Genomic DNA, 27,487 nt, shown 5'->3' with positions numbered 1-27,487 from the left:
CATTTTTCTCTTTTCCAGTAGGTTTATCCAAGGAACTTAAGGTAGTAATGATGTTCATAACATCATTCAATTCATACATATAAAGCTATCTTATTCGAAGGTTTAAACTTGTAATCACTAGAACATAGTTTAGTTAATTCTAAACTTGTTCGCAAACAAAAGTTAATCCTTCTAACTTGACTTTTAAAATCAACTAAACACATGTTCTATATCTATATGATATGCTAACTTAATGATTTAAAACCTGGAGACACGAAAAACACCGTAAAACCGGATTTACGCCGTCGTAGTAACACCGCGGGCTGTTTTGGGTTAGTTAATTAAAAACTATGATAAACTTTGATTTAAAAGTTGTTATTCTGAGAAAATGATTTTTATTATGAACATGAAACTATATCCAAAAATTATGGTTAAACTCAAAGTGGAAGTATGTTTTCTAAAATGGTCATCTAGACGTCGTTCTTTCGACTGAAATGACTACCTTTACAAAAACGACTTGTAACTTATTTTTCCGACTATAAACCTATACTTTTTCTGTTTAGATTCATAAAATAGAGTTCAATATGAAACCATAGCAATTTGATTCACTCAAAACGGATTTAAAATGAAGAAGTTATGGGTAAAACAAGATTGGATAATTTTTCTCATTTTAGCTACGTGAAAATTGGTAACAAATCTATTCCAACCATAACTTAATCAACTTGTATTGTATATTATGTAATCTGGAGATACCATAGACACGTATACAATGTTTCGACCTATCATGTCGACACATCTATATATATTTCGGAACAACCATAGACACTCTATATGTGAATGTTGGAGTTAGCTATACAGGGTTGAGGTTGATTCCAAAATATATATAGTTTGAGTTGTGATCAATACTGAGATACGTATACACTGGGTCGTGGATTGATTCAAGATAATATTTATCGATTTATTTCTGTACATCTAACTGTGGACAACTAGTTGTAGGTTACTAACGAGGACAGCTGACTTAATAAACTTAAAACATCAAAATATATTAAAAGTGTTGTAAATATATTTTGAACATACTTTGATATATATGTATATATTGTTATAGGTTCGTGAATCAACCAGTGGCCAAGTCTTACTTCCCGACGAAGTAAAAAAATCTGTGAAAGTGAGTTATAGTCCCACTTTTAAAATCTAATATTTTTGGGATGAGAATACATGCAGGTTTTATAAATGATTTACAAAATAGACACAAGTACGTGAAACTACATTCTATGGTTGAATTATCGAAATCGAATATGCCCCTTTTTATTAAGTCTGATAATCTAAGAATTAGGGAACAGACACCCTAATTGACGCGAATCCTAAAGATAGATCTATTGGGCTTAACAAACCCCATCCAAAGTACCGGATGCTTTAGTACTTCGAAATTTATATCATATCCGAAGGGTGTCCCGGAATGATGGGGATATTCTTATATATGCATCTTGTTAATGTCGGTTACCAGGTGTTCACCATATGAATGATTTTTATCTCTATGTATGGGGTGTGTATTGAAATATGAAATCTTGTGGTCTATTATTATGATTTGATATATATAGGTTAAACCTATAACTCACCAACATTTTTGTTGACGTTTTAAGCATGTTTATTCTCAGGTGATTATTAAGAGCTTCCGCTGTCGCATACTTAAATAAGGACGAGATTTGGAGTCCATGCTTGTATGATATTGTGTAAAAACTGCATTCAAGAAACTTATTTTGTTGTAACATATTTGTATTGTAAACCATTATGTAATGGTCGTGTGTAAACAGGATATTTTAGATTATCATTATTTGATAATCTACGTAAAGCTTTTTAAACCTTTATTGATGAAATAAAGGTTATGGTTTGTTTTAAAATGAATGCAGTCTTTGAAAAACGTCTCATATAGAGGTCAAAACCTCGCAACGAAATCAATTAATATGGAACGTTTTTAATCAATAAGAACGGGACATTTCAGTTGGTATCCGAGCGTTGGTCTTAGAGAATCAGAATTTTGCATTAGTGTGTCTTATCGAGTTTATTAGGATGCATTAGTGAGTCTGGACTTCGACCGTGTTTACTTGAAAAATGATTGCTTAACAAATTTTGTTGGAAACTATATATTTTTAACATGTGAATATTATGTGATATATTAATCTCTTAACGCGTTTGATATTATGTGATAGATGTCTACCTCTAGAACAAGTCTCATTGACTCACCTAATAATAATGAAGAGTCAAATGTAAATTGGAATGATTCGTGGACTGATTCACAAGTTCCCGAAGAGGAACCGGAAGAAGAGTCGGAACCGGAAGAAGAATCGGAACCGGAAGAAGAATCGGAACCGGATGAAGAAATAGAACCGGTGGGGGAAATAATAAAATGGTTAAGTAAAAGAAAATCCTCAACCAACCGACCAAGGTTAATTATGGTCAATGGTGTTTCCGCCAAGGAAGCAAAATATTGGGAGGATTAACAATTCTCCGATGAATCGGATTCCGACGAGAATTCCGATGATGTTATAGAAATTACCCCAACTGAATTTAAAAAGGCAAAAGAAAATAATAAGGGAAAGGGCATAAAAATAGAGAAATCTAATTCCAACCCCGATGAACTTTATATGTATCGTCAACCCCCGAAGTCCTTAAGTTGTAACAATGACCCGGGAACCTCTAAACCACCAGGTTTTTCTAAACCAATGTGGATAACGACGGCTCGTATTAGGGGAACGTCATATATCCCTAGAAACTTGGCAAAACGAACCAAAACCGAAGAAGAAGAAACAAGCGAGTCGGAATAAGATAGCTGTATTCGTGTGGTGTAATATATGTAATATAGTGTGCTTATGCTTTATTATATATGTAAAAATTGCTTGTATTAATAAGTATTTTTTTTTTTTATGAATCTAACTCTTGTCTATTTTACAGTATAAAAACACAAAATGGATAGACAACCCAATATTTTAAGAGACCTACCCGGAGACATGATTGATGAAATCTTGTCTAGAGTCGGTCAGAATTCTTCGGCACAACTATTTAAGACGAGATCAGTTTGTAAGACATTCGAAGAACGTTCCAAGAATGCCTTGGTTTCTAAAAGGCTTTCGTTCGAAAGATGGGGGATATCACATTGGGAAATCCATAAGTTACGATGTGTTTACTTTGATGCATATATTGCGGGGAACCCAAATGCTATTTTACGCAATGGGTTAAGAAATTATTTTGACTCAAAATATCCGAATATTGGACTTCATGATTTAGAAAAAGCGGCTAACATGCAACATAAAGAAGCATGTTATGCTTACGGATTAGTAATGTTCGCTTCTCACCAAAGTGAGAACAAGAAAATCGGCCTACAACTATTAAACAAAACGTTCCCACAAGTGACGGAGTCGGTAATTGGGGTAAGAAATGAGGTTTTTAGATTGTTACGGGACTGTTGGACATTACGTAACCCTCGTCCCTTTGACGACGTTACAACACGCTGTCTTATCAACGGCCATAACGGTTATGTTCCACAAGACCAAGGATGGGAAGTAGTCCTAGTAAAACCAGAATGCATGACTTGTTTCTAGACGTATGAATTACGTGTCTTTATTGCCTTTGCTGAACGACTTGTGTACTAGCTAGAATTATCTTCACAACTATCTTGTATCAAAGTTATTGTGTGCTATATTTCATGCTTTATGTAAAATAAGCGGTATTGTAAGTTTGTAAAATATTGTATAAAAGTTTGAACGCGAAATATTATTATAATCAGTTTTTCATATAGAATTGTAGTAGTTGAATTGTATATTAGCTACTAAGTATGAACTTAACGGGTAGGTACTACCCGAATTTAAACTTATAAAACGCTAATATGAAGAAAAAGCTTTTATAAATGAGTTCATATTATGCTACGAAATACTATTAACTACTCTTAATATTCTGTATGATTAACTTGTTCCATTTGACTATTTTGAAGGAAATGGCACCGACTACTCGACACACCGTGAATATGAATGAAGAGGAATTCCGTACTTTTCTAGCTTCAAACATAGCCGCAGTACAGGCTGCGCTACATACCAACAATAACCTTGGATCTAGCAGTACAGGAAATCGTGTAGGATGCACCTACAAAGAATTCACTGCCTGCAAACCTTTGGAATTTGATGGAACCGAAGGACCGATCGGATTGAAACGGTGGACCGAGAAGGTCGAATCGGTGTTTGCCATAAGTAAGTGTACTAAAGAGGACAAAGTGAAGTACGCTACGCATACCTTCACAGGTTCTGCGTTAACATGGTGGAATATCTATCTAGAGCAAGTGGGACAAGACGATGCGTACGCACTACCGTGGTCAGCATTCAAGCACTTGATGAACGAGAAGTACCGTCCCAGAACCGAGGTCAATAAGCTCAAGACAGAACTTAGAGGGTTACGAACCCAAGGATTTGATATTACCACGTATGAAAGACGATTCACAGAATTGTGCCTATTGTGTCCGGGAGCGTTCGAAGATGAGGAAGAGAAGATCGACGCGTTTGTGAAAGGATTACCGGAAAGAATCCAAGAAGATATAAGTTCACACGAGCCCGCCTCCATACAACAGGCATGTAGAATGGCTCACAAACTAGTGAACCAGATTGAAGAAAGAATTAAAGAACAGACTGCTGAAGAGGCCAATGTGAAGCAAGTCAAAAGAAAGTGGGAGGAAAACGGTGATAAGAATCACCAATATAACAACAACAGCAATTACAACAATAATCGCAACAATTATCCCAACAATCGCAACATCAATCGCAACTACAACAAACGGCCCAACAACAACAACAACAACAACAACAGCAACTACAACAATCATCTCAACAACAATAATAACCGCAACAACAACAACAATCAGAAACAGCTATGCCAAAGGTGTGAAAAGTATCACTCGGGGTTCTGCACCAAATTTTGCAACAAGTGTAAAAGAAATGGTCATAGCGCGGCGAAGTGCGAGGTCTACGGACCAGGGGTTAACAGAACGAAAGGAACAAATGGTGTCGGAAAGAGTAATGGCGGAGCAAGTAGTGTCGGAGCAAGTTATGCCAATGTAGTTTGTTATAAATGTGGAAAACCGGGCCACATTATTAGAAATTTCCCGAACCAGGAGAACACGAATGGACAAGGTCGCGGAAGAGTTTTCAATATTAATGCGGCAGAGGCACAGGAAGACCCGGAGCTTGTTACAGGTACGTTTCTTATTGACAATAAATCTGCTTACGTTTTATTTGATTCGGGTGCGGATAGAAGCTATATGAGTAGAGATTTTTGTGCTAAATTAAGTTGTCCATTGACGCCTTTGGATAGTAAATTTTTACTCGAATTAGCAAATGGTAAATTAATTTCAGCAGATAATATATGTCGGAATCGAGAAATTAAACTGGTTAGCGAAACATTTAAGATTGATTTGATACCAGTAGAGTTAGGGAGTTTTGATGTGATAATTGGTATGGACTGGTTGAAAGAAGTGAAAGCAGAGATCGTTTGTTACAAAAATGCAATTCGCATTATACGAGAAAAAGGAAAACCCTTAATGGTGTACGGAGAAAAGGGCAACACGAAGCTACATCTTATTAGTAATTTGAAGGCACAAAAACTAATAAGAAAAGGTTGCTATGCTGTTCTAGCACACGTCGAGAAAGTACAAACTGAAGAAAAGAGCATCAATGATGTTCCCGTCGCAAAAGAATTTCCAGATGTATTTCCGAAAGAATTACCGGGATTACCCCCACATCGATCCGTTGAATTTCAAATAGATCTTGTACCAGGAGCTGCACCAATAGCTCGTGCTCCTTACAGACTCGCACCCAGCGAGATGAAAGAACTGCAAAGCCAATTACAAGAACTTTTAGAGCGTGGTTTCATTCGACCAAGCACATCACCGTGGGGAGCTCCTGTTTTGTTTGTCAAGAAGAAAGATGGTACATTCAGGTTGTGTATCGACTACCGAGAGTTGAACAAACTTACCATCAAGAACCGCTACCCACTACCGAGAATCGACGACTTATTTGATCAACTGCAAGGCTCGTCTGTTTATTCAAAGATTGACTTACGTTCCGGGTATCATCAAATGCGGGTGAAAGAAGATGATATTCCAAAGACTGCTTTCAGAACACGTTACGGTCATTACGAGTTTATGGTCATGCCGTTTGGTTTAACTAATGCACCAGCTGTGTTCATGGACCTTATGAACCGAGTGTGTGGACCATACTGTCACGACCCTACTTTTTCCGTTATTTTCTTTCGTTAACTATTTAACGACCGTTAACTGTTAGTGTGCCACGTCATTTCCATGACCTATATTATTTTTTTTTTTGTAATAATATATATATAATAATTATTATGTGTTATGTGGATATATGTATTCATATTTTAAATTATACGTTTCTACGTTCCGCGGATTTCCATCCGGCGAATCTTTTCGGTTTTTAAACCAACGGTCGAGTTTTCTGGATTTTTAAATCCTAAATATTTTAAATATGATATTTTAAGGTCATATTATTAGTAGGTGTATTTATATTTATTTTTCGTCGCGCGTTCGTTATCTTTCCGGATTTTTAATCGCGTAAGCGTGTTTTCGCGTTTCGGGCTTCGTACGGGATCTCGGGCCACAAGGATTTCACCATTTAGCAAAATTGGACCCATGGGGCCCACCCCCAAGCAATTTCGGCCGAAGCCAAGGGGGGGAGGGGATCCCTTCTCCTTATTTTTCTTTTTTTTGAGATTTTGTTTATCACTTTCCCAATTTTTCAAGACCTAGTTTTATTTTTGCTCTCACCCTCTCCTCTCCTCCCTCTTTGTGCAGCCACCATCACCACCATAAACCACCATCTTCATCAAAAAGCTAGCTTGGATCAAGAGATCATCTACATAAACGCGTTCCTCTCTTCGTTCTCTACGCGATCATATTCTTTGTTTCTCGATTAGGGTATAAACCCTAACCCTAGCTTTTTGAATTTTCAATTATTTTACTGATTTTATATGTTATATGATTAGTATGATGTGTATAAGTTATTGTATTGTTGTTTGAATGCGTAGAATTACTCGTTTGTACATGTTTTCGGTTTGTAAATTTTGGACAGCAGTTTGTTTCGTATATTCTGACTTTGTAACTGATATGAATGTTAAAATAAAGTACATAAATGAGTTCCTCTCATCAAGACATTAATTTTAGACTCCGGATTCATGTCGTTTCGATTCCCGGAGCCCTAGATATGCTTAATTTGGTTTTTGTTAAAGATTGAAAGGTGTTCTTGGCATGAACAAGGTTGGGTCCGACTTTGTGACCATCCTTGGTGTCTTTAGGGTGCCTCATTTGGTTAGGACTGATGGTGAGACGAATATTCATGTTCGGGTCACCTAAATCCGAGCCACGGTTCACCCGTTTTGCCCGAATTACTGTTTTGAGTAAGATGATTTTCCCAATTGATGTCATGGCTGATATCCACGACCTAGGGACTGTTCTTGGAGTGTTCTTGAGTTCATAAATGTGTCGGGTGGTTTGAGTAGGTGAAGTTACATATGTGGCTTGCCCGAAACCGACGCCCGGGGCTCAAGATACGACCTGGCGAACTTTTAAACTTAAAACTTATGGTTAATGATTAAACTTATGATAAAATTTATGGAATTCATTATTAATTAATTACTTAAGATAAAAGAAGTAATTATTATTATTTAAAACTTATGATATAAATATTTATTATATCATTTAATTATTAATTATAATTTCATTAACATTTTAATTAGACTTATGATTAATAATACTTTTATTATTAAAGGAAAATACTTATGATAAGTATTAAATTTGTTTTTGAGAAATTATTAAAAGACTTATAATAAATATTAAATAATTATTTAATTATTATAAGACTTAATTATTATTTAATTATGACTTAATTATTAAATACTTATGATTTAATAATTTTAATTAGAAACTTATGATATGATTAATAATTCATTATTAATTAATAATACTTATGATATGATTTAAAATTTATTATAAATTAATAATATTTATATTATGATTGATATTTAATTAATTAATTAAATACTTATGTTATACTAATTATAACATTTCAACTTATATTAACTTTAATAATTCATTTTATTTAATTAAACTTATGTTAAGACATTATTATACACTTTTGACTTTAAATAACATTATAACCTATGTTATTATTATAACTTACACTTTTAAAATTAATGTTGACTATGTTTGACCAAGGTTGACTTTTGAGTTGACTTTCGGTTGACTTTGACTTTCAGTTGACTTCTGTTGACTTTCTAAATAAGGAAACTTTCCTAACTTCAAAACTTTCTAAAAATAGAACTTTCTAAATTTGGAAACTTTCCAAAAATAGAAACTTTCCTAAAATAGAAAACTTTCCAAAAATAGAAACTTTCCTAAAATAGAAAACTTTCCAAAAATAGAAACTTTCCTAAAATAGAAAACTTTCCAAAAATGGAAACCTGCTAAAAATAGAAACTTTCTAAAAATAGAAAGTGTGTATCCTTATGCTGTTCCAATCAAACCGATGCTTGCTGAGTAATGTTCTATGCCTACTTGCAACATGTACAATAGCTATCATACTAAGACTTGGCCTAAGTTAGTTATTTATTTCGACCTGCTTTATTTATAGGTCGGCGTTGTGATCTTTCTTGATCACATTACTTTACTTGCTGTTCGCGTGTTTGTGAGATTTCTTCAGTTGCTATTTAAGGTGAGTTATAGTCCCGTTTTTACATACTTTTCAAAGTATATTTTTGGGATGTGATTACATGCAGATTTTTATTTACGTTTAGACACAAGTAACAGTTAAATTTAATTATTCATTGTGAGTTGGACAAAAATATTCCCTAGTCTGGTAACTGTAATCATTGGTTTCTACCGGTGAACGCGAATCCTACGGATAGATCTATCGGGTTTGACAACCCCATTTCGAGCTAGTCGCGCTAGCAATTTATAATCGGAATGTTTAGTACTTCGTAATTTGTTGTAGATACACTGTCCAAGTGTATATTTTTATTGTGTTTGGCAAGGGTAAATAAAGGGTTAAGTGGTTACCAGGTGGCTCATTGATAATGGAATAATGTTTAATGTTTTCTAACATTTTTAAATCTTGTGGTCTAAAGTTTACTTATTTATTTAAACCTATAATTCACTCAACCTTTGTGTTGACAGTTTACTTGCATGTTTTCACAGGTACTTGAGTTATTTGATGCTTCCGCTGTCGTTAGAAGAGTCTGCATGCATTTGGGCAGATTTTATGAAACAATTTATGAAACTTAAGTTTGCATTCTATTTTGGATAATTTAAATTGTGGGATCGTTGGCAATGTTTTGTGTCAACTTTTGGTTTCATATTATGGTTGGTTGGTTTTCAAACTACTTAATTTGGTTTGTTTCCTTTTTGGGGAACATTTTGAAATAAAAGAATGCAACTTTGTTTATTTAATTCATTTAAGTCCGATCAAGCTATGGGACCAACTGACGGATCCGTTAAGTGTTTTGACGGGGTCGTCACATGTGGTATCAGAGCTCTGGTTGTAGGGAACTAGGCGGTCTTAATGTGGTCAACCCGTGGTTATTAGGGTGCATTAGAGTCTAGTCTACAGCCCGACCATTTTGCTATAGCATTATTATGCATTTCATTTCGTATAAGTTATATTATTAGCTTTCATATCTTTTGGTATATGGTTTGCGGTTTGCTGTTTGCAGATGTCGACTTCGAGCGATAACTCTGTTGCTGCTCCTGCTCCACCGTCTCCTGCTAGACGTCGTGCTAATCAACCGGAGATCGATGATCCTGTTCATTACTATTTTTCTACCATTACTCATATGAACCGGGCTTATAATGAGGTGACACGTATTAACGCCCTTAGTGATTGTTTGCGCACCTTGCCACATAATGAAGTTATGGACGAGATCCGTGCCGACATGGGTAACTTTATCACTTTCAAGCATAGGGTTGAGGATGCGAACCGCAAGCGTGATCGAGAAGTTAATGCTAAGTTCGAGGCTCTCGAGAGCACTGTTCGTGTGTTGAAGGAAGAGTTGGATGTTGTGAAAGGGAAGTTGCGTAAGTATGAGGATCCTGCTGAGACTCATGCTGGACCAGCTTATCACACCCGCTCTAAGCGAATGTGATGTGATTATTCATATTGATTATCTATTTCATCAGACTTAATGTCCTTTTTATACATACATTTTGGGTTATGTACGGCGTTTTGCCGAGGATTTTATTAAGATTTTGTTATGGGATATTTTTCATTATGTATGGATGGTTATTTTTATGACATCTATTATCATTATCATGTTTTATTTCTGATGTTGTGGCCCTTGGCATGTTATATTATGCGTAATATATGTTCATGTATGTTAGGTGCTATGTATGTTGTATGATGTTATCATAAAATATGTATGCATGTGATGGTTATTTCTATAACAATCATAACTGTCATGTTATTACTCATAGTGTTAGTTGACTAATATCTTAATGGTTAGTCTTTTCGTGTTTTGATCTATTCCTTTATGACACTAGTATTATTCTTGGTACTAACGGATGTGTTATTCTATTTTGAAGATCATGCCTCCAAGAGAGTCCACTGAAGCGCGTATGCAACGCCTGATCAATGAAGGAATTGCTGCTGCTATGGCAGCAAATGCTAATGTTAACGCCAATGCGAACAACAACGTGGGATGCTCCCACAAAACTTTTATGGCTGGTCGACCTCAAGAATTCAGTGGTACGGAAGGACCAATAGGGCTTACTCGTTGGTTCGAGAAAATCGAATCTATTTTCAGGGTCAGTCGAGTTCGTGAAGAGGACAAAGTTAGTTTCGCTAGTTGCACTCTCAAGGATAGTGCCTTGACATGGTGGAACAATCTGGTTAGTAGTTTGGGAAGCGATGTAGCTTATGGTTTGGCCTGGAATGATTTTAAGGAAAGATTGATCACCCGCTATAGACCTCGGGGTGAGCTTAAGAAGCTAGAGGTTGAGCTCAAGAATTTGAAAATGCATGGCACCGAGTTAGATGCCTATGAACGAAGGTTTTTCGAGTTAACTTTGCTGTGTCCTAGGGTTTATGCGGATGAGGACCGCAAAATTGAGGCTTACATTGATGGTTTGTCCGAGAAGATTGAACACGGGGTTGAGTCCAGTGAACCCCAGACTATTGAGGCCGCTATGTCTATGGCCCACAAACTTAATGACAAGGTGTTGAGAAGAAGCAAGACTACAGTTGTTGAAAGTAGTGAGGAGGTTGTCAAGAAGGCTGAAAATGGGAAACGAAAGTGGGATAACAACCGCAATCAAAACCAAAATCAGCAGAAGAAACAGGATACCTCAGGTGCTAACAACAGAAATCAGCGTGTGTGTCCTCGTTGCTATAAAGTTCATGATGGTTACTGCACAGTTACTTGTAAGAGGTGCTCTAAGCAAGGGCACATTGCTAAAGATTGTACAGTGCTTTTGCCGGGGTCTGCTACTCCCGCGACTGGTGGTAATAATAATAATGTTGGTAATAGAGGTGGTAACGGTAATGGTAATGGGAAATCGAATAATGGAGGTAATCCGAGGGTTTGTTATGAGTGTGGGAAGCCGGGGCATTTCCGAGATGCTTGTCCCAACAAGAAGACTGCAGAGACTGCACGCGGCCGAGCATTCAACATTAATGCTAAGGATGCGGAGGAAGATCCTAAGCTTGTTACTGGTACGTTCTCAGTCAACGATTTATCAGTTTATGTTCTATTTGATTCAGGGGCTGATTTAAGTTTAGTGTCGAGTAAATTAAGTCCGAGAATCAAAACGCCGTTAACTCTCTTAGACAATACTTATGTTATTGAAGTAGCTAATGGTAAGGAACTTACTGCTAAGACTGTACATCGTAAGTGTAACATTAATCTGGGTGGTAGGGATTTCGAGATAGATTTGATACCGATTGAACTTGGTAGTTTTGATATTGTTATTGGTATGGATTGGTTGTCCGCGAACCGTGCCGAGATCGTCTGTTATGATAAGGCTATTCGTATTACTGATGTGATTGGAGAGCCACTGATGGTCTTTGGAGATAAGAAATGCACACAGTTAAACCTTATTAGCTGTATGAAAGTTCGTAAACATCTCCGTAAGGGCTGTCATGCTATTCTTGCTCATGTTGTTGATCCTAGTAAGGAAGTAAAGAACGTTGATGACGTTCATATTGTCAGGGATTTTCCCGAGGTGTTTCCCGATGACTTACCTGGCCTTCCGCCGCAACGCGCGGTAGAATTTCAAATTGATCTTGTTCCCGGTGCTGCTCCTGTAGCACGTGCTCCTTATCGTCTTGCGCCTTCTGAACTTCAAGAATTGTCAAGTCAACTCCGTGAGTTGATAGACAAAGGTTTTATTCGTCCTAGTTCGTCCCCTTGGGGAGCTCCTGTTCTGTTTGTTAAGAAGAAGGATGGTTCTTTTCGTTTATGCATTGATTATCGTGAACTGAATAAGCTCACTGTTAAAAATCGTTATCCTCTTCCGAGAATTGATGATCTGTTCGATCAGCTTCAGGGTTCTTCTGTTTATTCAAAAATTGATCTTCGTTCTGGCTATCATCAGTTGCGTGTTAAAGAATCTGATGTTTCAAAAACTGCTTTTCGCACCCGTTACGGTCACTTTGAATTTCTTGTTATGCCGTTCGGATTGACAAATGCACCTGCTGTGTTCATGGACCTCATGAACCGTGTGTGTAGACCCTATCTGGACAAGTTCGTTATTGTTTTCATCGACGACATTCTTATCTATTCTAAGAGTGATGAAGAGCACGAAGAACACTTGAGGTTAGTGCTTGATTTGTTAAAGAAAGAAGAGTTGTACGCTAAGTTCTCTAAGTGTGCTTTTTGGTTAAGAGAAGTTCAGTTCCTTGGTCACATTGTTAGCAAACAAGGAATACAAGTTGATCCTGCTAAAATTGAGGCGATTGAAAAGTGGGAAACCCCGAAAACTCCTACTCAAATTCGTCAGTTCTTAGGATTGGCAGGTTACTATCGAAGGTTCATCCAGGATTTCTCTCGTATAGCGAAACCTCTGACTGCTTTAACGCATAAAGGGAAGAAGTATGAGTGGAAGGATGAACAGGAGAATGCTTTTCAGATTTTGAAGAAGAAACTGACTACCGCTCCGATATTGTCTCTACCGGAGGGTAATGATGATTTTGTTGTTTATTGTGACGCATCACGACAAGGCTATGGTTGCGTTTTGATGCAACGAAAGAAGGTTATTGCGTACGCATCACGTCAGTTGAAGATTCACGAGCAGAACTATACAACTCATGATTTAGAGTTGGGGGCCGTTGTTTTTGCACTTAAGATTTGGAGACATTATTTGTATGGGGTCAAGAGTACTGTGTACACAGATCACAAAAGTCTTCAACATATCCTCGATCAGAAACAGTTGAACATGAGACAACGAAGATGGATTGAGACGTTGAATGATTACGATTGTGACCTTTTGTATCACCCGGGTAAGGCCAATGTTGTGGCTGATGCATTGAGTCGTAAAGAAAGGACTGAACCTCGCAGGGTTAGGGCCTTGAATATGACAGTTAGATCAAACCTCGCAAGGCAGATTCTTGAGGCACAACAAGAAGCCTTAAAGGAAGAGAATTTTGTGAAAGAAAACGTAAGAGGTATGGCTAAGAAATTCGAGATTCGAGCAGATGGTACTAGGTACTTTGTAGGACGTCTTTGGGTTCCGAAGTTTGGTGAACTGCGACAACTTGTTGTGGATGAGGCTCACAAGTCTAGGTACTCTATTCATCCTGGTTCAGGGAAGATGTACCATGATCTTAAGGAGCTGTATTGGTGGCCAAATTTGAAAGGTGATGTGGCTACGTATGTGGCTAAGTGTTTGACCTGTTCTAAGGTCAAAGCTGAACATCAAAAACCGTCCGGATTGTTGGTACAACCAGAAATTCCCGAGTGGAAGTGGGAAGGTATCACTATGGATTTTATCACTAAGTTACCAAGAGTTTCGGGTGGCTACGATGCGATTTGGGTGATTGTAGATCGACTCACTAAGTCGGCTCACTTTTTGCCGATTAGGGAAACCGATTCCATGGAGAAACTCACCCGTTTGTATTTGAAAGAGATTGTTTCGAGGCATGGTGTTCCCGTTTCTATAATTTCCGACAGAGATAGTCGATTTGTATCGAGATTTTGGCAATCGTTGCAAGAAGCCTTGGGCACTAGATTGGATATGAGCACCGCTTATCATCCTCAAACGGATGGTCAAAGTGAGAGGACCATTCAGACATTAGAAGATATGTTGCGAGCTTGTGTGATTGATTTTGGAAATGGGTGGGATAAGTATTTGCCGTTAGCTGAGTTTTCTTATAACAACAGCTACCACGCAAGTATTAAAGCCGCACCGTTTGAAGCTTTGTACGGTAGGAAATGTAGATCTCCTATTTGTTGGAATGAGGTTGGGGATGCTCAACTTACAGGTCCAGAGATTATTCACGAGACTACTGAGAAGATTGTTCAAATTAAAGAAAGGTTGAGAACTGCTAGAAGTCGGCAAAAGAGTTATGCCGACAAAGGAAGGAAAGATGTTGAATTTCAAGTTGGTGATCGTGTTATGTTAAAAGTTTCGCCTTGGAAGGGTGTTATTCGTTTTGGTAAAAGAGGGAAGTTAAGTCCTCGTTTCGTGGGACCGTTTGAGATCATTGAAAGAGTTGGACCGGTGGCTTATCGTTTGAAGTTGCCACAAGAACTCAGTGCTGTTCACGATGTTTTCCATATTTCGAACTTAAAGAAGTGTTTGGCTGAATTTGATCAGACTATTCCTTTGGAGGAACTTCAAGTTGACAAGCAATTGCATTTTATTGAGGAGCCAGTTGAGATCATGGACCGAGAGGTTAAGACTCTTAAACAGAGCAGAATTCCTATTGTTCGGGTCCGATGGAACGCTAGACGCGGTCCCGAGTTCACTTGGGAGCGTGAAGACCAAATGAAGCAGAAGTATCCGCATTTGTTCTCAGATGCCGAGTCAACCCCTGCGCCTGCTTAAATTTCGGGACGAAATTTCCGTAACGGGGAGGTACTGTCACGACCCTACTTTTTCCGTTATTTTCTTTCGTTAACTATTTAACGACCGTTAACTGTTAGTGTGCCACGTCATTTCCATGACCTATATTATTTTTTTTTTTTTGTAATAATATATATATAATAATTATTATGTGTTATGTGGATATATGTATTCATATTTTAAATTATACGTTTCTACGTTCCGCGGATTTCCATCCGGCGAATCTTTTCGGTTTTTAAACCAACGGTCGAGTTTTCTGGATTTTTAAATCCTAAATATTTTAAATATGATATTTTAAGGTCATATTATTAGTAGGTGTATTTATATTTATTTTTCGTCGCGCGTTCGTTATCTTTCCGGATTTTTAATCGCGTAAGCGTGTTTTCGCGTTTCGGGCTTCGTACGGGATCTCGGGCCACAAGGATTTCACCATTTAGCAAAATTGGACCCATGGGGCCCACCCCCAAGCAATTTCGGCCGAAGCCAAGGGGGGGAGGGGATCCCTTCTCCTTATTTTTCTTTTTTTTGAGATTTTGTTTATCACTTTCCCAATTTTTCAAGACCTAGTTTTATTTTTGCTCTCACCCTCTCCTCTCCTCCCTCTTTGTGCCGCCACCATCACCACCATAAACCACCATCTTCATCAAAAAGCTAGCTTGGATCAAGAGATCATCTACATAAACGCGTTCCTCTCTTCGTTCTCTACGCGATCATATTCTTTGTTTCTCGATTAGGGTATAAACCCTAACCCTAGCTTTTTGAATTTTCAATTATTTTACTGATTTTATATGTTATATGATTAGTATGATGTGTATAAGTTATTGTATTGTTGTTTGAATGCGTAGAATTACTCGTTTGTACATGTTTTCGGTTTGTAAATTTTGGACAGCAGTTTGTTTCGTATATTCTGACTTTGTAACTGATATGAATGTTAAAATAAAGTACATAAATGAGTTCCTCTCATCAAGACATTAATTTTAGACTCCGGATTCATGTCGTTTCGATTCCCGGAGCCCTAGATATGCTTAATTTGGTTTTTGTTAAAGATTGAAAGGTGTTCTTGGCATGAACAAGGTTGGGTCCGACTTTGTGACCATCCTTGGTGTCTTTAGGGTGCCTCATTTGGTTAGGACTGATGGTGAGACGAATATTCATGTTTGGGTCACCTAAATCCGAGCCACGGTTCACCCGTTTTGCCCGAATTACTGTTTTGAGTAAGATGATTTTCCCAATTGATGTCATGGCTGATATCCACGACCTAGGGACTGTTCTTGGAGTGTCCTTGAGTTCATAAATGTGTCGGGTGGTTTGAGTAGGTGAAGTTACATATGTGGCTTGCCCGAAACCGACGCCCGGGGCTCAAGATACGACCTGGCGAACTTTTAAACTTAAAACTTATGGTTAATGATTAAACTTATGATAAAATTTATGGAATTCATTATTAATTAATTACTTAAGATAAAAGAAGTAATTATTATTATTTAAAACTTATGATATAAATATTTATTATATCATTTAATTATTAATTATAATTTCATTAACATTTTAATTAGACTTATGATTAATAATACTTTTATTATTAAAGGAAAATACTTATGATAAGTATTAAATTTGTTTTTGAGAAATTATTAAAAGACTTATAATAAATATTAAATAATTATTTAATTATTATAAGACTTAATTATTATTTAATTATGACTTAATTATTAAATACTTATGATTTAATAATTTTAATTAGAAACTTATGATATGATTAATAATTCATTATTAATTAATAATACTTATGATATGATTTAAAATTTATTATAAATTAATAATATTTATATTATGATTGATATTTAATTAATTAATTAAATACTTATGTTATACTAATTATAACATTTCAACTTATATTAACTTTAATAATTCATTTTATTTAATTAAACTTATGTTAAGACATTATTATACACTTTTGACTTTAAATAACATTATAACCTATGTTATTATTATAACTTACACTTTTAAAATTAATGTTGACTATGTTTGACCAAGGTTGACTTTTGAGTTGACTTTCGGTTGACTTTGACTTTCAGTTGACTTCTGTTGACTTTCTAAATAAGGAAACTTTCCTAACTTCAAAACTTTCTAAAAATAGAACTTTCTAAATTTGGAAACTTTCCAAAAATAGAAACTTTCCTAAAATAGAAAACTTTCCAAAAATAGAAACTTTCCTAAAATAGAAAACTTTCCAAAAATAGAAACTTTCCTAAAATAGAAAACTTTCCAAAAATGGAAACCTGCTAAAAATAGAAACTTTCTAAAAATAGAAAGTGTGTATCCTTATGCTGTTCCAATCAAACCGATGCTTGCTGAGTAATGTTCTATGCCTACTTGCAACATGTACAATAGCTATCATACTAAGACTTGGCCTAAGTTAGTTATTTATTTCGACCTGCTTTATTTATAGGTCGGCGTTGTGATCTTTCTTGATCACATTACTTTACTTGCTGTTCGCGTGTTTGTGAGATTTCTTCAGTTGCTATTTAAGGTGAGTTATAGTCCCGTTTTTACATACTTTTCAAAGTATATTTTTGGGATGTGATTACATGCAGATTTTTATTTACGTTTAGACACAAGTAACAGTTAAATTTAATTATTCATTGTGAGTTGGACAAAAATATTCCCTAGTCTGGTAACTGTAATCATTGGTTTCTACCGGTGAACGCGAATCCTACGGATAGATCTATCGGGTTTGACAACCCCATTTCGAGCTAGTCGCGCTAGCAATTTATAATCGGAATGTTTAGTACTTCGTAATTTGTTGTAGATACACTGTCCAAGTGTATATTTTTATTGTGTTTGGCAAGGGTAAATAAAGGGTTAAGTGGTTACCAGGTGGCTCATTGATAATGGAATAATGTTTAATGTTTTCTAACATTTTTAAATCTTGTGGTCTAAAGTTTACTTATTTATTTAAACCTATAATTCACTCAACCTTTGTGTTGACAGTTTACTTGCATGTTTTCACAGGTACTTGAGTTATTTGATGCTTCCGCTGTCGTTAGAAGAGTCTGCATGCATTTGGGCAGATTTTATGAAACAATTTATGAAACTTAAGTTTGCATTCTATTTTGGATAATTTAAATTGTGGGATCGTTGGCAATGTTTTGTGTCAACTTTTGGTTTCATATTATGGTTGGTTGGTTTTCAAACTACTTAATTTGGTTTGTTTCCTTTTTGGGGAACATTTTGAAATAAAAGAATGCAACTTTGTTTATTTAATTCATTTAAGTCCGATCAAGCTATGGGACCAACTGACGGATCCGTTAAGTGTTTTGACGGGGTCGTCACACATACCTTGACAAGTTTGTCATTGTTTTCATTGATGACATACTTATTTACTCAAAGAATGACCAAGAACACGGTGAACATTTGAGAAAGGTGTTAGAAGTATTGAGGAAGGAAGAATTGTACGCTAAGTTTTCAAAGTGTGCATTTTGGTTGGAAGAAGTTCAATTCCTCGGTCACATAGTGAACAAAGAAGGTATTAAGGTGGATCCGGCAAAGATAGAAACTGTTGAAAATTGGGAAACCCCGAAAACTCCGAAACACATACGCCAGTTTTTAGGACTAGCTGGTTACTACAGAAGGTTCATCCAAGACTTTTCCAGAATAGCAAAACCCTTGACTGCATTAACGCATAAAGGGAAGAAATTTGAATGGAATGATGAACAAGAGAAAGCGTTTTAGTTATTGAAGAAAAAGCTAACTACGGCACCTATATTGTCATTGCCTGAAGGGAATGATGATTTTGTGATTTATTGTGACGCATCAAAGCAAGGTCTCGGTTGTGTATTAATGCAACGAACGAAGGTGATTGCTTATGCGTCTAGACAATTGAAGATTCACGAACAAAATTATACGACGCATGATTTGGAATTAGGCGCGGTTGTTTTTGCATTAAAGACTTGGAGGCACTACTTATATGGGGTCAAAAGTATTATATATACCGACCACAAAAGTCTTCAACACATATTTAATCAGAAACAACTGAATATGAGGCAGCGTAGGTGGATTGAATTGTTGAATGATTACGACTTTGAGATTCGTTACCACCCGGGGAAGGCAAATGTGGTAGCCGATGCCTTGAGCAGGAAGGACAGAGAACCCATTCGAGTAAAATCTATGAATATAATGATTCATAATAACCTTACTACTCAAATAAAGGAGGCGCAACAAGGAGTTTTAAAAGAGAGAAATTTAAAGGATGAAATACCCAAGGGATCGGAGAAGCATCTTAATATTCGGGAAGACGGAACCCGGTATAGGGCTGAAAGGATTTGGGTACCAAAATTTGGAGATATGAGAGAAATGGTACTTAGAGAAGCTCATAAAACTAGATACTCAATACATCCTGGAACGGGGAAGATGTACAAGGATCTCAAGAAACATTTTTGGTGGCCGGGTATGAAAGTCGATGTTGCTAAATACGTAGGAGAATGTTTGACGTGTTCTAAGGTCAAAGCTGAGCATCAGAAACCATCAGGTCTACTTCAACAACCCGAAATCCCGGAATGGAAATGGGAAAACATTACCATGGATTTCATCACTAAATTGCCAAGGACTGCAAGTGGTTTTGATACTATTTGGGTAATAGTTGATCGTCTCACCAAATCAGCACACTTCCTGCCAATAAGAGAAGATGACAAGATGGAGAAGTTAGCACGACTGTATTTGAAGGAAGTCGTCTCCATACATGGAATACCAATCTCTATTATCTCTGATAGGGATGGCAGATTTATTTCAAGATTCTGGCAGACATTACAGCAAGCATTAGGAACTCGTCTAGACATGAGTACTGCCTATCATCCACAAACTGATGGGCAGAGCGAAAGGACGATACAAACGCTTGAAGACATGCTACGAGCATGTGTTATTGATTTCGGAAACAGTTGGGATCGACATCTACCGTTAGCAGAATTTTCCTACAACAACAGCTACCATTCAAGCATTGAGATGGCGCCGTTTGAAGCACTTTATGGTAGAAAGTGCAGGTCTCCGATTTGTCGGAGTGAAGTGGGGGATAGACAGATTACAGGTCCGGAGATTATACAAGAAACTACCGAGAAGATCATCCAAATTCAACAACGGTTGAAAACTGCCCAAAGTCGACAAAAGAGCTACGCTGACATTAAAAGAAAAGATATATAATTTGAAATTGGAGAGATGGTCATGCTTAAAGTTGCACCTTGGAAAGGCGTTGTTCGATTTGGTAAACGAGGGAAATTAAATCCAAGGTATATTGGACCATTCAAGATTATTGATCGTGTCGGACCAGTAGCTTACCGACTTGAGTTACCTCAACAACTCACGGCTGTACATAACACTTTCCACGTCTCGAATTTGAAGAAATGTTTTGCTAAAGAAGATCTCACTATTCCGTTAGATGAAATCCAAATCAACGAAAAACTTCAATTCATCGAAGAACCCGTCGAAATAATGGATCGTGAGGTTAAAAGACTTAAGCAAAACAAGATACCAATTGTTAAGCTTCGATGGAATGCTCGTAGAGGACTCGAGTTCACCTGGGAGCGTGAAGATTAGATGAAGAAGAAATACCCGCATCTATTTCTAGAAGATTCGTCAACACCTTCAACTGTTTAAAATTTCGGGACGAAATTTATTTAACGGGTAGGTACTGTAGTGACCCGAACTTTTCCATGTTTATATATATTAATTGAGATTGATATTTACATGATTAAATATTTCCAACATGTTAAGCAATCAAACTTGTTAAGACTTGATTAATTGAAATATGTTTCATATAGACAATTGACCACCCAAGTTGACCGGTGATTCACGAACGTTAAAACTTGTAAAAACTATATGATGACATATATATGGATATATATATAGTTAACATGATACTATGATAAGTAAACATATCATTAAGTATATTAACAATGAACTACATATGTAAAAACAAGACTACTAACTTAATGATTTTTAAACGAGACATATATGTAACGATTATCGTTGTAAAGACATTTAATGTATATATATCATATTAAGAGATATTCATACATGATAATATCATGATAATATAATAATTTAAAATCTCATTTGATATTATAAACATTGGGTTAACAACATTTAACAAGATCGTTAACCTAAAGGTTTCAAAACAACACTTACATGTAACGACTAACGATGACTTAACGACTCAGTTAAAATGTATATACATGTAGTGTTTTAATATATATTTATAAACTTTTGAAAGACTTCAATACACTTATCAAAATACTTCTACTTAACAAAAATGTTTACAATTACATCCTCGTTCAGTTTCATCAACAATTCTACTCGTATGCACCCGTATTCGTACTCGTACAATACACAGCTTTTAGATGTATGTACTATTGGTATATACACTCCAATGATCAGCTCTTAGCAGCCCATGTAAGTCACCTAACACATGTGGGAACCATCATTTGGCAACTAGCATGAAATATCTCATAAAATTACAAAAATATTAGTAATCATTCATGACTTATTTACTTGAAAACAAAATTACATATCCTTTATATCTAATCCATATACCAACGACCAAAAACACCTAAAAACACTTTCATTCTTCAATTTTCTTCATCTAATTGATCTCTCTCAAGTTCCATCTTCACGTTCTAAGTGTTCTTCATAAATTCCATAAGTATAGTTTCATAAAAATCAAGAATACTTCCAAGTTTGCAAGTCTACTTCCAAGCTTTCTAATCCATTCCAAGTAATCATCTAAGATCAAGGAACCTTTGTTATTTACAGTAGGTTATCTTTATAATTCAAGGTAATATTCATATTCAAACTTTGATTCAATTTCTACAACTATAACAATCTTATTTCGAGTGAAAATCTTACTTGAATTGTTTTCGTGTCATGATTCTGCTTCAAGAACTTTCAAGCCATCCAAGGATCCTTTGAAGCTTGATCCATTTTTCTCATTTCTAGTAGTTTTATCCAGAAAACTTGAGGTAGTAATGATGTTCATAACATCATTCGATTCATACATATAAAGCTATCTTATTCGAAGGTTTAAACTTGTAATCACTAGAACATAGTTTAGTTAATTCTAAACTTGTTCGCAAACAAAAGTTAATCCTTCTAACTTGACTTTTAAAATCAACTAAACACATATTCTATATCTATATGATATGCTAACTTAATGATTTAAAACCTGGAAACACGATGAACACCATAAAATCGGATATACGCCGTCGTAGTGAAACCGGGGGCTGTTTTGGTTTGGATAATTAAAAACTATGATAAACTTTGATTTAAAAGTTGTTCTTCTGGGAAAATGATTTTTCATATGAACATGAAACTATATCCAAAAATCTTGGTTAAACTCAAAATGAAAGTATGTTTTTCAAAATGGTCATCAAGATGTCGTTCTTTCGACAGAAATGACTACATCTTTAGTAATTGTCATGTAACTTAAATTTCTGACTATAAACCTATACTTTTTTTTCTGTTTGGATTCTTAAATTAGAGTTCAATATGAAACCATAGCAAATTGATTCACTCAAAACGGATTTAAAATGAAGAAGTTATGGGTAAAACAAGATTGGATATTTTTGATCTTTTTAGCTACGGGAAATGTTTAACAAATCTATACAAATCATATCCTAGCTAACTTATATAGTATTATACATGTATTCTAATATATTATGTAATCTTGGGATACCATAGACACGTATGCAAATGTTTTGACATATTATATCGACCCATGTATATATATTATTTAGAACAACCATAGACACTCTATATGCAGTAATGTTGGAGTTAGCTATACAGGTTTGAGGTTGATTCCAAAAATATATATACTTTGAGTTGTGATCTAGCCTGAGACGTATATACACTGGGTCGTGGATTGATTCAAGATAATATATATCGATTTATTTCGGTACATCTAACTGTGGACAACTAGTTGTAGGTTACTAACGAGGACAGCTGACTTAATACACTCAAATCTTTAAAACATAATAAAAATGGTTGTAATTATATTTTGATCATACTTTGATATATATGTACATATTTGTATAAGTTTGTGAATCGATCCGTGGCCAAGTCTTATTTCCAAGGAAGGAAATATATGTGAAAGTGAGTTATAGTCCCACTTTTAAAATCTAATTGATCTCTCTCAAGTTCTATCTTCAAGTTCTAAGTGTTCTTCATAAATTCTAAAAGTTCTAGTTTCATAAAATCAAGAATACTTTCAAGTTTGCTAGCTCACTTCCAATCTTGTAAGGTGATCATCCAACCTCAAGAAATCTTTGTTTCTTACAGTAGGTTATCATTTTAATACAAAGTAATAATCATATTCAAACTTTGGTTCAATTTCTATAACTATAACAATCTTATTTCAAGTGATGATCTTACTTGAACCTGTTTTCGTGTCATGATTCTGCTTCAAGAACTTCGAGCCATCCAAGGATCCGTTGAAGCTAGATCCATTTTTCACTTTTCCAGTAGGTTTATCCAAGGAACTTAAGGTAGTAATGATGTTCATAACATCATTCAATTCATACATATAAAGCTATCTTATTCGAAGGTTTAAACTTGTAATCACTAGAACATAGTTTAGTTAATTCTAAACTTGTTCGCAAACAAAAGTTAATCCTTCTAACTTGACTTTTAAAATCAACTAAACACATGTTCTATATCTATATGATATGCTAACTTAATGATTTAAAACCTGGAGACACAAAAAACACCGTAAAACCGGATTTACGCCGTCGTAGTAACACCGCGGGCTGTTTTGGGTTAGTTAATTAAAAACTATGATAAACTTTGATTTAAAAGTTGTTATTCTGAGAAAATGATTTTTATTATGAACATGAAACTATATCCAAAAATTATGGTTAAACTCAAAGTGGAAGTATGTTTTCTAAAATGGTCATCTAGACGTCGTTCTTTCGACTGAAATGACTACCTTTACAAAAACGACTTGTAACTTATTTTTTCGACTATAAACCTATACTTTTTCTGTTTATATTCATAAAATAGAGTTCAATATGAAACCATAGCAATTTGATTCACTCAAAACGGATTTAAAATGAAGAAGTTATGGGTAAAACAAGATTGGATAATTTTTCTCATTTTAGCTACGTGAAAATTGGTAACAAATCTATTCCAACCATAACTTAATCAACTTGTATTGTATATTATGTAATCTGGAGATACCATAGACACGTATACAATGTTTCGACCTATCATGTCGACACATCTATATATATTTCGGAACAACCATAGACACTCTATATGTGAATGTTGGAGTTAGCTATACAGGGTTGAGGTTGATTCCAAAATATATATAGTTTGAGTTGTGATCAATACTGAGATACGTATACACTGGGTCGTGGATTGATTCAAGATAATATTTATCGATTTATTTCTGTACATCTAACTGTGGACAACTAGTTGTAGGTTACTAACGAGGACAGCTGACTTAATAAACTTAAAACATCAAAATATATTAAAAGTGTTGTAAATATATTTTGAACATACTTTGATATATATGTATATATTGTTATAGGTTCGTGAATCAACCAGTGGCCAAGTCTTACTTCCCGACGAAGTAAAAAAATCTGTGAAAGTGAGTTATAGTCCCACTTTTAAAATCTAATATTTTTGGGATGAGAATACATGCAGGTTTTATAAATGATTTACAAAATAGACACAAGTACGTGAAACTACATTCTATGGTTGAATTATCGAAATCGAATATGCCCCTTTTTATTAAGTCTGGTAATCTAAGAATTAGGGAACAGACACCCTAATTGACGCGAATCCTAAAGATAGATCTATTGGGCTTAACAAACCCCATCCAAAGTACCGGATGCTTTAGTACTTTGAAATTTATATCATATCCGAAGGGTGTCCCGGAATGATGGGGATATTCTTATATATGCATCTTGTTAATGTCGGTTACCAGGTGTTCACCATATGAATGATTTTTATCTCTATGTATGGGGTGTGTATTGAAATATGAAATCTTGTGGTCTATTATTATGATTTGATATATATAGGTTAAACCTATAACTCACCAACATTTTTGTTGACGTTTTAAGCATGTTTATTCTCAGGTGATTATTAAGAGCTTCCGCTGTCGCATACTTAAATAAGGACGAGATTTGGAGTCCATGCTTGTATGATATTGTGTAAAAACTGCATTCAAGAAACTTATTTTGTTGTAACATATTTGTATTGTAAACCATTATGTAATGGTCGTGTGTAAACAGGATATTTTAGATTATCATTATTTGATAATCTACGTAAAGCTTTTTAAACCTTTATTGATGAAATAAAGGTTATGGTTTGTTTTAAAATGAATGCAGTCTTTGAAAAACGTCTCATATAGAGGTCAAAACCTCGCAACGAAATCAATTAATATGGAACGTTTTTAATCAATAAGAACGGGACATTTCATAATGTCTCGTAGCTAAGTTATTATTATGCTTATTTAATCCGAAGTAATCATGATGTTGGGCTAATTACTAAAATTGGGTAATTGGGCTTTGTACCATAATTAGGGTTTGGATAAAAGAACGACACTTGTGGAAATTAGACTATGGGCTATTAATGGGCTTTATATTTGTTTAACTAAATGATAGTTTGTTAATGTTAATATAAAGATTTACAATTGGGCGTCCCTATAAATTACCATATACACTCGATCGGACACGATGGGCGGGGTATTTATATGTACGAATAATCGATCATTTAACCGGACACGGGAATGGATTAATAGCCACTAGAATAATTAAAACAGGGGTGAAATTATGTACAAGGACACTTGGTATAATTGATAACAAAATATTAAAACCTTGGATTACACTCAGTCGACATCCTGGTGTAATTATTAAACAAAGTATTAAAATCTTGTTACAGTTTAAGTCCCCAATTAGTTGGAATATTTAACTTCGGGTATAAGGATAATTTGACGAGGATACTCGCACTTTATATTTATGACTGATGGACTGTTATGGACAAAAACCAGACGGACATATTAAATAATCCAGGACAAAGGACAATTAACCCATGGGCATAAAACTAAAATCAACACGTCAAACATCATGATTACGGAAGTTTAAATAAGCATAATTCTTTTATTTCATATTTAATTTTCTTTATTTTATATTTAATTGCACTTCTAATTATCGCATTTTTATTGTTATTGTATTTAATTGCACTTTTAATTATCGTACTTTTTAATTATCGCAAGTTTATTTTATCGCACTTTTATTATTCGCAATTTCATTATCGTTATTTACTTTACGCTTTAATTTAAGTCTTGTATTTATTTGGTTTTAACTGCGACTAAAGTTTTAAAAATCGACAAACCGGTCATTAAACGGTAAAAAACCCCCCCTTTATAATAATAATATTATTTATATATATATATTTGTATTTTTATAAAAGTAAACTAATATAGCGTTAAGCTTTGTTTAAAAAGATTCCCTGTGGAACGAACCGGACTTACTAAAAACTACACTACTGTACGATTAGGTACACTGCCTATAAGTGTTGTAGCAAGGTTTAAGTATATCCATTCTATAAATAAATAAATATCTTGTGTAAAATTGTATCGTATTTAATAGTATTTTCTTGCTAAAATTAATAGTATTTTATATACACCTCGCGAAACATCAACGGGGTCGTCACAATATGCTTCATGTATTATACATGAGTTGATGCCCTTGTCTGCTTCAATTTTTTGCGTTAATGTATCTCAAAAAGTTCATTGATTGCTGGACATTCTGTAGGTAGTTGAACTCCTGCAATTGTAACTTATGTGATGCGGGAGCAGAAAGAACTTTCATGTATAATATTTTTACTTTTGCTCCAGGTTCTGAATTATTATTCTTAAGGGTGCTCAGGTTTGGCGGTTGGGTTGTTTTTAATCTTCTTTACGTTTTTTTTTTCTAACAAGTGTGTTATTTTTGTAAATTATTTTTATGAATATTTGAATAATTACTCTTATATATTCCCTATGTAATTCTTTTTGATGTCTGAATTCATGTAATAATTACTAAGGGCCATCAAATGTTACTGACTTTCAGTTATGTATTCACATAAGGAGTACTAAAAGTGAATTTTAAGATCATATATCATATGATTCACGTTGCGTTATATTCTTATTGTTGTGGCAATGGTATGTGTTCTTTAGTATTTTAGGGTTCTTATATATTTTGTTTTTTTGGGAGTTTCAGTTGAGTTTTAGCATGTTAGCGACTTTTTATATGTTTGTTACCGAAGTTTTTTGTTGTTAAAAAATGTAGTGTTCTATTGCATAAAGCAACAGTTCTCTCACACCTTGCTTTTCATAATATTTAACAAAGTTTAAATAGTTTGTATGTGAATGATCAA

At 35.0% G+C, this 27,487-nt stretch overlaps 1 long non-coding RNA gene across 3 annotated transcripts in view; it reads left to right on the top strand.

Annotated features, from left to right (window-relative positions):
- Positions 1-27,194, top strand: part of LOC139847819 (uncharacterized) — a 69,753-nt gene extending 42,559 nt beyond the window's left edge. For 2 of the 3 annotated variants that reach the window (XR_011759701.1, XR_011759699.1), the window contains one exon: positions 26,884-27,194. This is a non-coding gene — a long non-coding RNA (uncharacterized lncRNA). The remainder of the gene's footprint in view (positions 1-26,883) is intronic. The other variant, XR_011759700.1, reaches the window with a different exon arrangement.
- Positions 27,195-27,487: the final 293 nt, after the last annotated feature.

The sequence above is a fragment of the Rutidosis leptorrhynchoides genome, chromosome 5, assembly GCF_046630445.1.
Source record: "Rutidosis leptorrhynchoides isolate AG116_Rl617_1_P2 chromosome 5, CSIRO_AGI_Rlap_v1, whole genome shotgun sequence".
In the NCBI taxonomy this organism is placed as follows: domain Eukaryota; kingdom Viridiplantae; phylum Streptophyta; class Magnoliopsida; order Asterales; family Asteraceae; genus Rutidosis; species Rutidosis leptorrhynchoides.
The sequence above is the reverse complement of the archived record's forward strand: the minus strand, read 5'-3'. Positions and strand labels throughout refer to the sequence as shown.